Source organism: Oryctolagus cuniculus, chromosome 17, assembly GCF_964237555.1.
Source record: "Oryctolagus cuniculus chromosome 17, mOryCun1.1, whole genome shotgun sequence".
Classification (NCBI taxonomy): Eukaryota; Metazoa; Chordata; class Mammalia; order Lagomorpha; family Leporidae; genus Oryctolagus; species Oryctolagus cuniculus.
The window spans coordinates 59,777,948-59,793,443 of NC_091448.1; the positions used below are offsets into that span (position 1 = coordinate 59,777,948).

The 15,496-nt window shown below is 46.0% G+C and overlaps 1 protein-coding gene across 10 annotated transcripts in view; it reads right to left on the reverse strand.

Annotated features, from left to right (window-relative positions):
• PIGL (phosphatidylinositol glycan anchor biosynthesis class L) overlaps positions 1-15,496 on the reverse strand; it is a 104,445-nt gene that overhangs the window by 75,414 nt on the left and 13,535 nt on the right. The gene's annotated exons all lie outside the window — the stretch shown is intronic.

The window sequence follows — 15,496 nt, forward strand, 5'->3', positions numbered from 1 at the left end:
GGAATTTATTTCATAGGTAAGACAATAGTAGGCAGCTATTTGATATTCACATCCTGTTTCAGGCTAAGGATAAAAGATGTGGAAACACGAGCAAGCTCATGATAGGAAGTAATGTAACTGCCTTTTACAAAATGAGATAAGAGGCAATGGCGGGGGGTGGGGCTGGCGCTATGGCATAGTGGGCTAAGCCTCCACCTGCAGAGCCAGCATCCCATATGATAGGGCACCAGTTCCAGTCCTGGCCACTGGTTCCAGTCCCGGCTGCTTCTCTTCTGATCCAGCTCTCTGCTATGGCCTGGGAAAGCAGTAGAAGATGGACCAAGTACTTGGGCCCCTGCACCTACATGGGGGACCTGGAAGAAGCTCCTGGCTCCTGGCTTTAGATTGGCTCAGCTCCAGCCATTGAGGCCATTTGAGGAGTGAACCAGTGGATGGAAGATGGCTGGCTCTCTCTCTCTCTCTCTCTCTCTGTTTTTACCTCTCAGTAACTCTGTCTTTCAAAGAAATAAAAAAATATTAAAAAACAAAACAAAACAAAAAAGGCAATGGCGGGGCAGGCGTTGGGTGCAGCGAGTTAAGCCTCTGCTTGTGATACCTGCAGCCCTTATGCGAGTGGTGGTTCAAGGCCCAGTTGTTGTGCTTCCAACCCAGTTTCCTGCTAATGCATCCTGGGAGGGAGGGGTTGACTGCCCAAGTGTTTGGGTCCCTGTCACCCATGAGTTCCAGGCTCTGCCTCTGGCCTGGGCCAGTCCTGGATGTTGACAGCATTTAGGAGAGTGAACCAGCAGATGGAAGATCTCCCTCCCTCCCTCCCTCTCTCCCTCTCCCTCTCTCTCTGTTACTCTGCCTTCCAGGTAGACAAAAAAAAAAAAAAAAAAAAAAAAAAGACTTTTTGGGACTAGGGTTGTTGATATTGGATCCCAGTTAACATTTGAATTTCAGGGGCTGGCATTGTGGCACAGCGAGTTAAGCTACCACCTGCAAAGCTGGCATCCCATATGTGCACTGGTTCAAGTCCTGGCTGCTCCACTAGTGCACCAACTCCCTGATAACATAGCTGGGAAGATCTGGATGGAGTTCCTGGCTCCTGGGTTCAGCCTGGCTCCAATATGGCTGTTGAGGCCATTTGTGGAGTGAGCCAGTAGATGGAAGCTCTCTCTCTCTCTCCTTTTCCCTCTGTAACTCTGCCTTTCAAATAAATCTTAATTTTTTTTTAGCTTCAGAAGAACAATGAATCATTTTTAAAAGAATCAAACCAATGCTCTGATATGGGATGCTGGTGTTACAAGCAGCAGCTTGATCTGCTGCACCACAATGCTGGCCCCCAGTGAATAATTTATTTTTTTACTATAATTATGTCCCAAGAAAAATTTGGGAAATACCTACCATTAACAATTTTTTAATTAATTGAGTGTTTTGTGTTTTATCTATAACCCTATTTAGGGAACACCGCTGTTTGCAGGGCCATGAGTTTGCTGTTGAACCTCGAAACATCTGTCGTGAAAAAGGCCTTAGAGATAATTTAATGCAACACTCCTGTTTTATGAAGAGAATACTGTAGATCAGAGCACAGATACTCCTGCTTGCTGTCACACGAGGTGGAGCTAGGGCCAGTCCTGCTGTCGTCAGAGCCGCTTTTCAAGGGCAATTTAATTCTCAATTCTGTTTTTGAGACTAGCTTCAGGAGACATAACGAGAGTTCTCTAATATGCCTTATAATCAAATAAACTTAACAGGCTTTATTTGGAAAAAGAATGTGACACATGTTCTATGCCTTCTTTGGGAGCTTTTATTTACTTATTTATTAAGTTACTTGAAAGGCTGGAAGAGAGAGAGGGAAACTTCCATCCTCTGGTTTACTCCAGGGTCTGGGCCACGCTGAAGCCAAGAGTCAGGAACTCAATCCAGGTCTCCCACATGGGTGGCAGGGTCCCAAGTATTCAGGCCATCACCTGCTGTCCACCAGGGTGAACACGAGCGGGAAGCTGGGTCAGAAGTGGACAGGGATTCAAACCCAGGCACTCCAATACGAGATGCAAGAGTCCCAAGCTTAATCTCTGCACCAAACACCCATCTATTCATTTATTTTCTATTATTTACTTATTTATTTGAAAAGCAGAAGGATAGAGAGAGATAGAGACAACTTAGGAGCTACTGAGGAAACATGTATGTTGTGGAACTGAACAATCATTTATTATATAATCCCACTTACAGTAAGATTGAGAAATAATAGTTTACACTGGTAATGAGTCCAAGAGAGAGGTTGTCTAGTTAAGTTTTCACGGATAACAGCCAGCTTGTAGGTATCAGGCTGACAACCATTTAATGAAAAACACCCTGAATAAATTCCTCTTGCGGGCTCTGCTAATAAGTTGAAACTAAATGTGAGATCACAGACGATCAGTCCAGGAAGGCACCTGGTGAACAAGAACTCGGGCAGAACAAGAACTCCAGCAGGGATGAAATGTGCTCTAGTAGGAAGACGGAGAGCGACGGTGAGGCTGGCATGTGGCTCCAATGTTAAAAATACAGAGCAGTGCTGAGGGAACCTGGGTAGGACATGGACTCGCTCTACCCCTCTGTCAAAGACTGACGAATGAGACGCAAGGTTATGGAGATCATCTTGGCCGAATACTTGGGAGATGCAATGATTCATCCTTGGGGAGCAAAAGAAAAGTCCTTGGAATCAAGTGCTCTGGCAACGCTCAGAACACCAGCCCTCCTCTCCCCAGCACTGCTCTCCGGCCCCTCCTCATTCCTTGGAGCTCTGGAAGCTTGGATCTCCTGCTATGTGATTCTAATAGTCCCTGCCTTGACTTCTCCTAAGGATGCCATTCCAGCCCCACCTGGAGGCTGAGGGATTAAAAAGGCCCGCGCTGGCACTTACTGCTTCCTTATTGCCGCCTCGCTCTGTGGACACTTCCTTAAGGGTGGTTCAACAGGGGTAATGAGACAGACATCCGGATTCTTTTTTTTTTTTGACACGCAAAGTTAGACAGTGAGAGAGAGAGAGAGAGAGAGAAAGGTCTTCCTTTTCTATTGGTTCACCCCCCAAGTGGCCGCTATGGCCGGTGCACTGCGCTGATCCGAAGCCAGGAGCCAGGTGCTTTCTGCTGGTCTCCCATGGGGTGCAGGGCCCAAGCACTTGGGCCATCCTCCACTGCCTTCCCGGGCCACAGCAGAGAGCTGGAATGGAAGAGGAGCAACTGGGACAGAATCCAGCGCCCCAACCAGGACTAGAACCCGGGGTGCCGGCGCTGCAGGCGGAGGATTAGCCAAGTGAGCCTTGGCGTCACATCCGGATTCTTAGCTCAGCCAAAATCAGCAAGAAATGCGTTTCCATCTGTTAAATTACAGAAGCAAGGCTTTCCTCTGAAAATTCATGATTTCCAAAGTTAAGGAAGACTGACTTGAGAAGAAAAGCTGAGACAGGAATGAGGAGCTTTGGGAACTCCCAAGAAACAAAAACCCAGAACCCAGAACAGAGGCCAGTGCTGTGGCACAGAGGGTTAAGCTGACCCCTGTGATGCCAGCATCCCATATTGGAGTGCCAGTTCAAGTCCTGACTTTCCCACTTCCTTTCAATCCAGCTCCCTGCTAATGCATCCAGGGAAGGCAGCAGAAGATGGTCCAAGTACTTGGGCCCCTGCCACCCATGTGGGAGACCCAGATGGAGTCCCAGGCTCCTGACTTCACCCTGGCCCAGCCCTGGTCATTGCGGCCACTGGGGGAGTGAATCAGTGGATAGAACACCTTTCTCTGTCTCTCCCTCTATCTGTGTCACTCTGCCTTTCAAATAAATAAAATAAACTTTAAAACAAAACAAACACCCAGTATGATGAGTTGCTTCACTGGTCTCCTAAGAAGCTGCTGAGTCCAGAGCTAAGGCTGTTGTTTTGTACGTTAGGTAAGGCAATGGCATTTTAAAAAAAATTTTTTTTAAAATATTATTTTATTTATTTACTTGAGAAGTAGAGTTACAGAGAGAAGGAGAGAAAAAGAGAAAGGTTCATTCCCCAGATGGCTGAATCTGCCAGAGCTGAGCTGATCTGAAGCCAGGAGTCAGGAATTTTTCCAGGTCTCCCAGGTGGGTGTAGGGGCCCAAGCAGTTGGGCCTTCTTCCAGTGCTTTTCCAGGCCATAGCAGAGAGCTGGATCGGAAGAGAAGCAGCTGGGGATGCCGGCACCGCAGGCAGAGAGAGTAGGGTTAGCCTACTCTGCCACAGCACCAGCCCCACAATGGCATGTTTTAGGGTGCACACAGTTTTCCTCTGGGAGTGCCAAGTGCTCACACGCAGAGTCCTTCTTTAGAGAATCTACTCTGGCCTTCTGATCAGAAGTCTTGCTCCCATGCCTGTTTTCCCAAACCAAAGATCAGATGGAGAATTCCAGCTTCCCAGGCCCTCTGACTCATTGTCCACTCCAATTTTCTCTTGCAGGAATTTGGAACCGCAATCCAGAGCCTCCAGCCCAGAGGTTCTCAAGCATTATGCTTGTATTAGTCCATCTTTTCCCTTTTTTTTTTTTTTTTTTTTTTTTTTTTGTTACTATGAGGGTACTATAAAAAGTTCATAGGATGTGGAATTAGAAGATAAGTTTGGGGCAAGCACTGTGGTGTAGCAGGTTCAGCCGCCACTTGTTATGGTGGCATCCCATACTGGAGTGTGGGATGGAGTCCTGGCTGCTCTGTGTCAGATCCAGCTTCCTGCTAACGCACCTGGGAAAGCAGCAGAAGCTGGCCCATGTTCTTGTGTCCCTGCCAGCCACTTGGGAGACCTGGTTGGGATTCTAGGCTCCTGGTTTTGCCCTGGCCCAGACTTGGCTGTTGTAGCCATTTGGGGAGTGAACCAGTAGACAGAAGATCTTTCTCATTCTCTCTCTTTCTCACCGTTACTCTGACTTTCAAATAAATAGATATGTTTTTTAAAAAATTATTTTGGTGCAAAATAGTTCAAATCCATGCATAGTTTTTCATAATATGCACTTTCCACAAACTTTCCAAAGATCACTTGTATAATACATGAGAAAGCCACCTTTATAAAGAAGACAGGTTTATTCTCGATCATGATTCTGGAAGTACAAGATCTGGGGCCTCATCTGGTGATGGTTTTCCTGATGGCAGAGTACCCAGGTGATGCTGGGAATCGCAAGAGGCAGGGAGTGTGTGTGTGTGTGTGTGTGTGCACATGTCTCTCCTTCTGCTTATGAGATCAGTGGGATTCAACCATGGGGCTCCACCCTAACAACCTTATCTCATCTGATCCCAATTATGTTAGAGGCCCACCCTCTAAACACCGTAGGCAATAAGGCTTCCACCCTCCTAATATCCCCCATAGCAGGCATGTGAAACCTTGGGAACACTCAAACTATAACCAATCCACGGCAAGCATACCTTAGAATCATCTGAATAGTTTGTTTAAAAAAATAAATAGATAAAAATGATGGGGCCAGCATTGTGGTCTAGCAGGTTAAGCTGCCGCCTGTGATGCTGGCATCCCATATGGGTGCTGGTTTGAAACCCAGCTGCTCCACTTCTGATCCAGCTCCCTTCTATGGCCTAGGAAAGCAGTGGAAGATGGCCCAAGTCCTTGGACCCCTGCACCCACGTGGAAGATGTGGAAGAAGTTCTGGGTTTTGGCCTGGCACAGCCTCAGCTACTGTGGCTATTTGGGGAATGAACAAGCCAATGGAAGATCTATCTCTCCCTCCCTTTCTCTGTAACTCCTTTCCTTCCTTCCTTCTTTCCTCCTTCCTTCCTCCCTTCCTTTTTAAGATTTATTTATTTATTTAAAAAGCAGAGTTACAGAGAGAGAGAGAGACAGAGAGAGTTCTTCCACTCATTATTTCACTCCCCAAATGTCTGCAACAGTTGGATCTAGGCTAGGCCAGAGCCAGGAGTCAAGAGCTTCTTCTGGTTCTCCCACGCAGTTGCAGGGGCCCAAACACTTGGGCCATCTTCTGCTGCTTTCCCTGGCACATTAGTAGGGATCTGGGTCAGAAGTGGAGCAGCCTGGACACAAACCAGTGCCTTTAGGGGATGCTGGTGTTGCAGGTGGTGGCTTAACTGGCTACACTACAATGCTGGCCTATTTATTTTCATTTTATATGAAAGGCAGAGAGACAGAGAGACAGAGAGAGAGAGAGAGAGAGAGAATATCTCCCATCTGCTAGTTCACTCTCCAAATGCTCACAGCATCCAGAGCTAAAATGAAGTCAGGAGTCAGCAACTCCATTCAAGTCTCACACAGGGGTGGCAGGGGCCCAAGGACTTGAGCCATCACCACCTGATGCCTCCCAGGGTGCACATTAGCAGGAAGCAGGAATCCCAGCAGAGCCAAGATTCAAACTCAGGCACTCTCATGTTGGATGCTGGCATTTCAACTGGTATCCCAACCACTAGTCCAAACGCACACCCCTTCTTTGGCTAGTTTTAAAATTGGGCGATTACCTTTCTGCTCTAGAGTTCGAACAGTTCTATTTTTAGATATCAATCCCTTACCAGATATAACTTGCACATTTTTTTTCCTTATCTCTTGATAGTATCCTTTGAAGAACAGAAGTTTTTAATTTTTACAATATCCAATTTATCTATTTTTTTCTTTTTCTGGTTATATTTTTGTTGTCATAGTCAAACAAATCCAAGCTCAAGAAGACTCACTCCCATATTGTCTGTTAAAGTGTAAGTCTGGGGGCTGGTGCTGTGGCGTAGTGGGTAAAGCCGCTGTCTGCAATGCCAACATCTCACATGGGCGCCAGTTCAAGTCCTGGACGCCCCAATTCCAATTCCGCTCTCTGCTATGGCTTGGGAAAGCAGTAGAAGATGGCCTAAGTCCTTGGGCCCCTGCACCCCTGTGAAAGATTGGGAAGAAGCTCCTGGTTCCTGGCTTCAGATTGACGCAGCTCCGGCTGTTGCGGCCAATTGGGGAGTGAACCAGCAGATGAAGACCTCTCTCTCTCTTTCTGTAACTCTGACTTTCAAATAAATAAATTAATCTTAAAAAAAAAGTTTAAGTTTGGAGCCAGCATTGTGGTGTAGCTGCTGCCTGTGATGCCGGCATCCCCCTGTGGGTGCTGGTTCATATCCCAGCTGTTCCACTTGGGATCCAACTCTCTGCTAATGACCTGGGAAAAGCAGGGGAGGATGAGCCAAGTGCTAGGGCCCCTGCCACCCACATGAGAGACCCAGATGAATCTCCTGGTTCCTGACTTTGGCTTGGCTCAGCCCTGGTCATTGTGGCCACCTGGGGAGTAAACCAGCAGATGGAAGATCTCTGTCTCTCTCTCTCTCTCTCTCTCTCTCTCTCTCTCTGACTATTTTTTTAAAGTTTAAGTTCTTACAGTTAGGTCTTTTTGAGACAATCTCTGTGTGTGGTGTAAGGGAGGGATCTGACTTCATTTTTTCCATGCAGCTATCTAGCTGTCCTGACACCATTTATTGAAAAGAGTTTTCTTTCCCCACTGAATCGTGTTGGCATCATTGTTGAACATCGATTGACTATGTAGGTAGGGGTAGCAGGTAACAAACAAACAACAAACAACCACCACATCAAACCTGTCTGTCCTTTACCTCCAAGACCTAGCCAGTTAAGCTGTGTCTGTCTTGAAGAACTAGGCCTAGATGTAGCAACCCATCATCTCAAATTGCGACATACACAGGCAGCTGCAACTTTTCTCATGCTAAGGGCTCTCTGGAACATCCCACAAATGACCAAGAATAATTTCTTGGAACTCTGTATTAAAAGGAAATCATCTGGAAGGCTGACCTAATTACCTTTCCTGTGGACACTCATTTTATTCATCTATGAGACTTGCGTTTTAGAGAATTGCTTGCTTCGTAAACAGATTTTTGGTTCCCCAGTATAATTTTAGTAGAGGCAAGAGGTAGCTGACTAAATTCTGGTTCCTAAGAAAAGGTTTAGTAGGGGGTAGGGCATTATGATGTAGTGGGTAAAGCCACTGCCTGTGATGCTGGAGCCCATCACATCTCAGCTAATGGCCTGGGAAAAGCAGCAGCAGATGGCTCAAGTGCCTGGGGGCCTACCACCCACATGAGAGACCTGGATTAAACTCCTGACTCCTGGCTTCAGCCTAGTCCTGCTCTAGCTGTTGTGGCCATCTGGGGAATGAATCAACAAATGGAAGCTCTCTCTATCTCTCCCTCTCTCTGTAACTCTTTCAAATAAATAAATATTTAAACAAAAAAAAAAAAAAAGGAAAGGAAAGGAAAGGTTTACTGGGGTGGAGTGGGCGTGGTTGCACAGGATTTGAGTCCCAGCTCCACTTCAATCCAGCTTCCTGGTAATGTGCCTGGAAGGCAGCAATGAAAGCTCAAGTACTTGCTTTCCTGCCACCCACACCCACGTGGGAGACCTGGATGGCTTCGGCCTGGTCCTGCTCTGGTCATTGCGGCCATTTGGGCAGTGAGCCAGTGGATGGAAGCTCTCTTTCTCTGTCTCTCCTTTTCTCTCTCTCTGTAACTTGGCCTATCAAATAAATAAAGAAATCTTTAAAAAATATCTAATAAAACTTATAACTATTAATGCATCCTTATTAAAAGAATGGGTAATAAAATTATAAAGAAGAAAGTGTATACTCCCTTGGTATTATGCTATGTAATCTTCTTGGGTTTTAAATGTGGATAGAGAACCTCATTTAAAATTCTTTTCTTTTAGGGCTAATGCTGTGGCATGGCGGGTTGAAGCCCTGGTCTGCAGTGCCAGCATCCCTTGTGGGCGTCGGTTTGAGTTCCAGCTGCTCCACTTCCAATGCAGCTCTGGAATGCTGGTGTGCCCCGGAAGGCAGCGGAGGATAGCCCAAGTCCTTGGGCCCCTGCATCCGTGTGGGAGCTCCAGGCTCCTGGTTTCAGATCGGCTCAGCTCTGGCTGTTGTGGCCATTTGGGAGGTGAACCAGTGGGTGAGGACCTCTTTTTCTCTGTCTCTAACTTTCTCTCTGTAACTCTGTCTTTCAAATAAATAAAATAAATCTTTTAAAAAATAAAAAAATATATATTTCTTTTCTTAAGATTTGTTATTTACCTGAAAGGAACGGAGATGGAGACAGACAAAAGAGAGATCTTCTGCCGGCGCCGCGGCTCACTAGGCTAATCCTCCGCCTAGCGGCGCCGGCACACCGGGTTCTAGTCCCGGTTGGGGCGCCGGGTTCTAGTTCCGGTTGGGGCGCCGGATTCTGTCCCGGTTGCCCCTCTTCCAGGCCAGCTCTCTGCTGTGGCCAGGGAGTGCAGTGGAGGATGGCCCAGGTGCTTGGGCCCTGCACCCCATGGGAGACCAGGAAAAGCACCTGGCTCCTGGCTCCTGCCATCGGACCAGCGCGGTGCGCCGGCCGAAGCGCGCCAGCCGCGGCGGCCATTGGAGGGTGAACCAACGGCAAAGGAAGACCTTTCTTTCTGTCTCTCTCTCTCACTGTCCACTCTGCCTGTCAAAAGAAAAAAAAAAAAAAAAGAAAGAGAGAGATCTTCCATCTGCTGGTTCAGTCCCCAAATGCCTGTAAACAGGCAGGGTTGGGCCAGGCCAAAGCCAGGAGTCTGGAACTCAATTTGAGTTTCCCAGGGAATTCCTAGTAGGTATTGGATTTTATTTCCCTGTTCAGGGACCCAAGCAGGTAGACCATCACCTGCTGCCCCTTAAGATTTGCATTAATAGGAAACTGGAACCTGAAGTGCAGCAGGGACTCAAATCCATAACCGTGATATGGATGTGAGGGCCCTAAACTATATTTTAACTGCTGTGCCAAATGTCACCCCTGGATAGAAAACGTTGGATTGTGTTTTGAACCATGGCTATATAACTGTCAACTGCTAGGCAATTAGGTTGCTACCAATTTTTTGCTATTGTTAACAGTGCCGGGGCTGGCACTGTGGCGTAGCGGGTAAAGCTGCCGCCTGCAGTGCTGGCATCCCATATGGGCACCAGTTTGAGTCCCAGATGCCCCACTTCGATCCAGCTCTCTGCTATGGCCTGGGAAAGCAGAGCAGTGGAAGATGGCCCAAATCCTTGGATCCCTGCACCCCCATGAGAGACCTGGAAGAAGCTCCTGGTTCTTGGCTTTGGATCAGGGTGGTGCCGGCCATTGCGGCCAGTTGGGGAGTGAACCAGTGGATCGAAGATCTCTCTGCTTCTCCTCTCTCTGTGTAACTCTGACTCTCAAGTAAATAAATACATCTTAAAACAAAAACAAAACACACAGTGCTGCAGTGAATATCACAATACAGGAAGTCACCTTGAATCCTATTTCGGTGGTATTTGCAAACCTTTTCTGATGAGTAATACTACCTATAAATGCATCTTTGTTAAAACTGCCCCTCCCCAGCCCCAGTCTAGTTCTTCTGCAGCCTCCCTGCAGCTCCCAGAATGGTCTGGCCTTGAAGCAGTAATGAAGCGGCTTTCGGTTTTCACCTAATGGCTCCCTGTCAGTAGGTCCACTTTGGGCTCCTTCCCTGTTCCTTTTCTAGGAAACATTCCTGTCCTTTGCACCCTTTGGGAGGACTGGAGCCTGCCTTGCTCTTGCCAACAGGGACTGGAACTGTGCCCTTGAGCTTCAGCCCAGTCACTTTGTGTATTTGGAAAAAGACTGCAGGAGGACGCTTGGTGAGATCCACTTTAGCAGCAAGCAAATGGTGTCTTTTGAGTTTTGCAGGGAGAAGGCTCTTACTAGGTCTCAAGAGGAGACAGGGTTTTGTCACCAACATGATCCCAGCAGTCCCAGACTCTGCATTGTGGCTTTTCTTTCACTGTATGGTTCACATGGATTTACTGGAAAACTCAAAGACTTCCAAGAAATGCTAGCAAGCCAGGCCCATTTATGTTTCTTAGCAGATATTGGGTTCTATTTCCTTGTTCAGCTAAAATTAGTCTATAAAAGTCTCGGGCTTTGTAATAGCACACTGATGTTAAGAAAAATACTTGGAGAAATGAGATTCTTTTTTAAAAAATTTTTACTTATTGGGCGGTACCGTGGTTTAAGAGGCTAAGCCTCCGCCTCTGGCACAAGCATCCCAGATGAATGCCAGTTCTTGTCCTGGCTGCTCCACTTTCAATCCAGCTCTCTGCCTATGGTCTGGGAAAGCAGAAGATGGCCCAAGTTCTTGGGCCCCTGCACCCACATGGGAGACCTGGAAGAAGCTCCTGGCTCCTGGCTTTGAAACAGCCTGGCTCCAGCCATTTGTGGAGTGAACCAGTGGATGGAAGACCTCTCTCTCTCTGTCTCTGCCTCTCTGTGATTCTGTCGTTCAAATAAATAAATAAATATTTATTTTTATTTTTTAAAAACCTCTTTCTCTGTAGCTGTACCTCTCAAGTAAATAAGATTTTTTTTTAAAGATTTATTTATTTATTTGAAAGTCAGAGTTACACACAGAGAAGGAGAGACACAGAGAGAGAAGTCTTCCATTCTCTGGTTCACTCCCCAATTGGCTGCAATGGCTGGAGCTGTACCTATCTGAAGCCAGGAGCCAGGAGCCTCCTCTAGGTCTCCCATACGGGTGCAGGGGCCAAGCACTTGGGCTGTCTTCTACTGTTTTCCCAGGCCATAGCAGAGAGCTGGATAGGAAGTGGAGCAGCCGGGACTTGAACCAATGCCCACATGAGATGCCAGCACTGCAGGCGGCAGTTTTATCCTCTACGCCACAGCGCCGACCTCAATAAGATCTTTAAAAAATAATTTTTACTTATTTATTTTTATTTGAAAGGCAGAGAGAGAGAGAGAGATGGATCTTCTGTCTACTGGTTACTCCCTGAATGCCTGTAACAGCAGGGGCTAGGCCAAGGAAAAGCCAGGTACCTGGAACTCAATCTTGGTCTTCCAGGTGGGTGGCAGGGACCAAAGTACTAAAGCTCTTACCTGCTGCATCTGAGGGTGTGCTTTAGCAGGAAGCTGGAACTGGAAGTAGAAATCAAACCTGGGCACTCTGATCTGGGTTGTGGGCCTCCCGAGTGGTGTCTTAACCATTACACCAAATGTTTATCCTTAAAAATAAAGATTTTTACTGTGCTGAAACCTTAGAACAATGGAGGCCAAATTACATCATGGAAAAATAAATAGATGTAGAAAAATGCTTCCAACCGAAATAGTCACTTAGAACTTTCCAGGAGGTTAAAAATAACTACTCAAGTCAAGGACTTAAGACTTTAATTAAAGAAAGTAAAATTAATTTCACTGAAATCTCAGAATTTGGCTTGCTAATCTCCATTTCTGGGTAAATAAAGAAACAGTGAGGAAAAGGGATTGGATAGCATAGGCACTATTTGAGTTCTTAAGGACCACAAATTTATGTTCTGGCCATGGGAAAAAGCTAACAGTGTCAGTGGAGTCACTCATTTATTCAAAAAGACATAATTGAGCAACTGGTTCCATGTGTCAAGGGTTATATCAACAGTAGGGGACACGGACACAGAAGGATTTATGTCCGAGCGTACGAAATTAGTGTGTAAACTGGGATGTAGTGGGACAATGGGAATGTAACCAAAGTGCCCAAGAAACCTGGGCAAATCAGCGACGGTGCTACAGAGTCTAAGGCAGTTGTTGAGTTGGGCTTGAGACTGAATAGGAGGGAGAAGGTGAGGAGTGTTGGGTTACAGGGGAGGCACGTTGGTGGGGATGTGCAAGAACGCGGGGTACCTCTGAAGCACGGACTGGGAGACTGGAAGAAGAGGCATGGTTTTTGAGGCTGGGCAGTCCTGCCTATTTTTCTTACGGGAGTACAGGCATGTGTGTGTGAGCAGGTGCTGAATGATGACACTGAGCAAGGAGGCTGGGATGAGACCACTGATATTTTTTCCTAATATATTTTTAAGTTTTATTTTTTAAGTTGATAAATAATTGCATATCATTATGGAGTACACCATGATGGTTCTGGGTGTATCCCTGTGGATTGGTCAAATCTGACTGATTAACATATCATACGCATTACCTCAACTAATGATTTTTTTTTTAACCACAAACAGCTATGAGACCTGGCTAAGTTTCTCTGAAAAACAGATATGGGGCCCAAAGCACTTTAGTGGGCATGGGTTATAACAGGGGGATCGCCTCTGTTTTATTCTATCATAATCAGGACTCTCCCGGTTCCCCACCACCCCAGCCTGAGAAGTTAGAAGCTGTACACCTGACCTTTTTCTCACTCGTCCTCCAGAATGAAGCCCATGAGAAGACCAGAGGGTTTATGAAAAGGCTTCCAGGCATTGTTATCTTTTCAAGGAACTCTAAGTTTTGAATTTTCTCAAATAAAATACTATAAAAATGTACACAGATTTCTTAAAAAATATTTTATTTATTTATTTGAGAGGTAGAGCTACCTCAGGGTCTTCCATGCTGGTTAGGGGCCCAAACACTTGGGCCATCTTCCACTGCTTTCCCAGGCCATAATCAGAGAGCTGGATCAGAAGAGGAGCAGCCTAGGCATGAATGGGAATTCTTATGGGATGTCAGCATTGCAGGTGGAGGCTAAGCCCATTACGCCACAGTGCTGGCCCCAGAACAGAGGACAATCTAACAGAGGAAATCTAAACTTTTTCCTTCTCTCTTTGTGGGGTCTTGCAATGAACAAGAGCCTTCCCAGATCTAATAAAATGGACATCAATCCCAAACAATGCCTAATATGATGACCATAACCAGCAAGCAACATTTGTTAGTGGTCAAACACTGACATGTTCTCAATCAAATCATTAATCCAGATAAAGTTGCCTACTCCTCTGTAGCTGTTTCTCTAAGGATTCCTACTCTCTCAATCACTCCAGCTAACCTCTGGGCAATTTCACTTGCTCCAAAGGCTTTGATCTTCCCATATGCTAAGGATAGCTATTCTGTTACTTCCTTATAACCTAATTCTCCTCCTTTGCAAACCATCCTGGCTAACCTTTATCCACCAGCATCTATTCCTTTATCTCAAATTCTTTCCCTTGAAATCCTGCCACTTCTGACCTCTTACATAAGACTTGAATTCATCTGCTTATCTCTATCTCAGACATCGCTACTCTAAATGGAGACAGTCTCCTTTCACTAGCACAAACCCAACAGATTAACTGGTTTACAATCGTAATCTCTTCAATCCAGTCTTTCATCAGAGCGGTTGTTCTAAAGTGCAGAAGTCATCATCCCTCTCCACTGCCGATAGTTTGTTTCTGCGCGATGTCATGAAAGTCCAAACAGGAAGAGCCTCAGGTTCTACCATGGTTGATCCATCACAGCTCACCTCTGCTGTTGTTTCCATTGGAAACAAACAAACAAACAAACAGCACAGGGGTGGTGGTGGGGCAAGCTTTTGTGGCATAGTAGATAAGCTGGTTTTGGACTAGCCCAGCCATGGCTTGTTAACAGATATTTGAGGAGTGAGCCAATGCATAGAAGAGCTCTCTTCTGTCACTCTGCCTTTCAAGTAAATGAAAATAAATAAACTATAAAATAATAATATTAATTATAAGAAAAGCAGCTAATGCAGATGTTTAAGTGGAAAAGGAACCTCAGGGAGAATGACTGAGCTCATGGACAATGCAAGGAGCAGTTTAAGCCTAACAATCCACTGGATTTTTCTTGCTAAAGTGGTCTTAATCAGCTTAGAGCCACTAAGAGTTTCTTCCCACCTCCAGGCTCTGCTGTGGATCTTCTAAAGGTGTTGGGCAGTATTCTAGGTGCTACCCACAGCCTTTCTTTCTGGCCTGCTTTCCTTTGCTTACTTCTGTTTTACCTACCTTTCAGTTAAACTTTGCTGTGGATTTGGCACTTGGAATATACCTTCTTGCTCTGTATCCTACGTAGTCCTGTATCTAGGCCCTAGCCTAGACCAACCTCATAGCCTTCTCTGGCCTAACTGGACAAAAAATAAAAGTCTCTGAGGGCTATAAAGCACACAGGCTTTGTAACACAGTGAAACAATTAATAACTCCCGATTTTGCAACTTCCAAGTAATTAATGATTTAAGCAATGGTCATGACAACATTATGAAAGATTGATGGGGGTCTTTATAAATTAAGGGAACAGAGGCTGGCATTGTGGTACTGTGGGTTAAGCCACCGACTGTGACACCAGTATCCCATACGGGGGCCAGTTTGAGTCTCCTCTGCTCTGCATCTGATCCAGATCCCTGCTAATGGCCCTGGAACAGCAATGGAAGGTTGCCTAAGTGCTCAGGCCCCTGCACCCGTGGGAGACTTGGATGAAGTTCCTGGCTCCTTGGCTTTGACCTGCCATTGTAGTGATTTGGGGAGTGATGGAAGATATCTTCCTCTCCCTAACTCTGCCTTTCAAATAAGGAAATCTTTAAGAGGTGGGGGGAATGAAGGGAACAGCCATTGCCATCTGAACTCACTGATCTGTTGTAGGATCACAATAGTGACAGTCAGATAATACTTGTCTCCTGATAGGGTGCACCACAAAGTACATAATGTTCTTGCCTGCAAAAGCTAAGACCTGAATGGAATTCACCCTTCACAGTTAATCTTCAGTAAGTGAGAAATTAGAGTAGAAGAATAACATAGATACCACC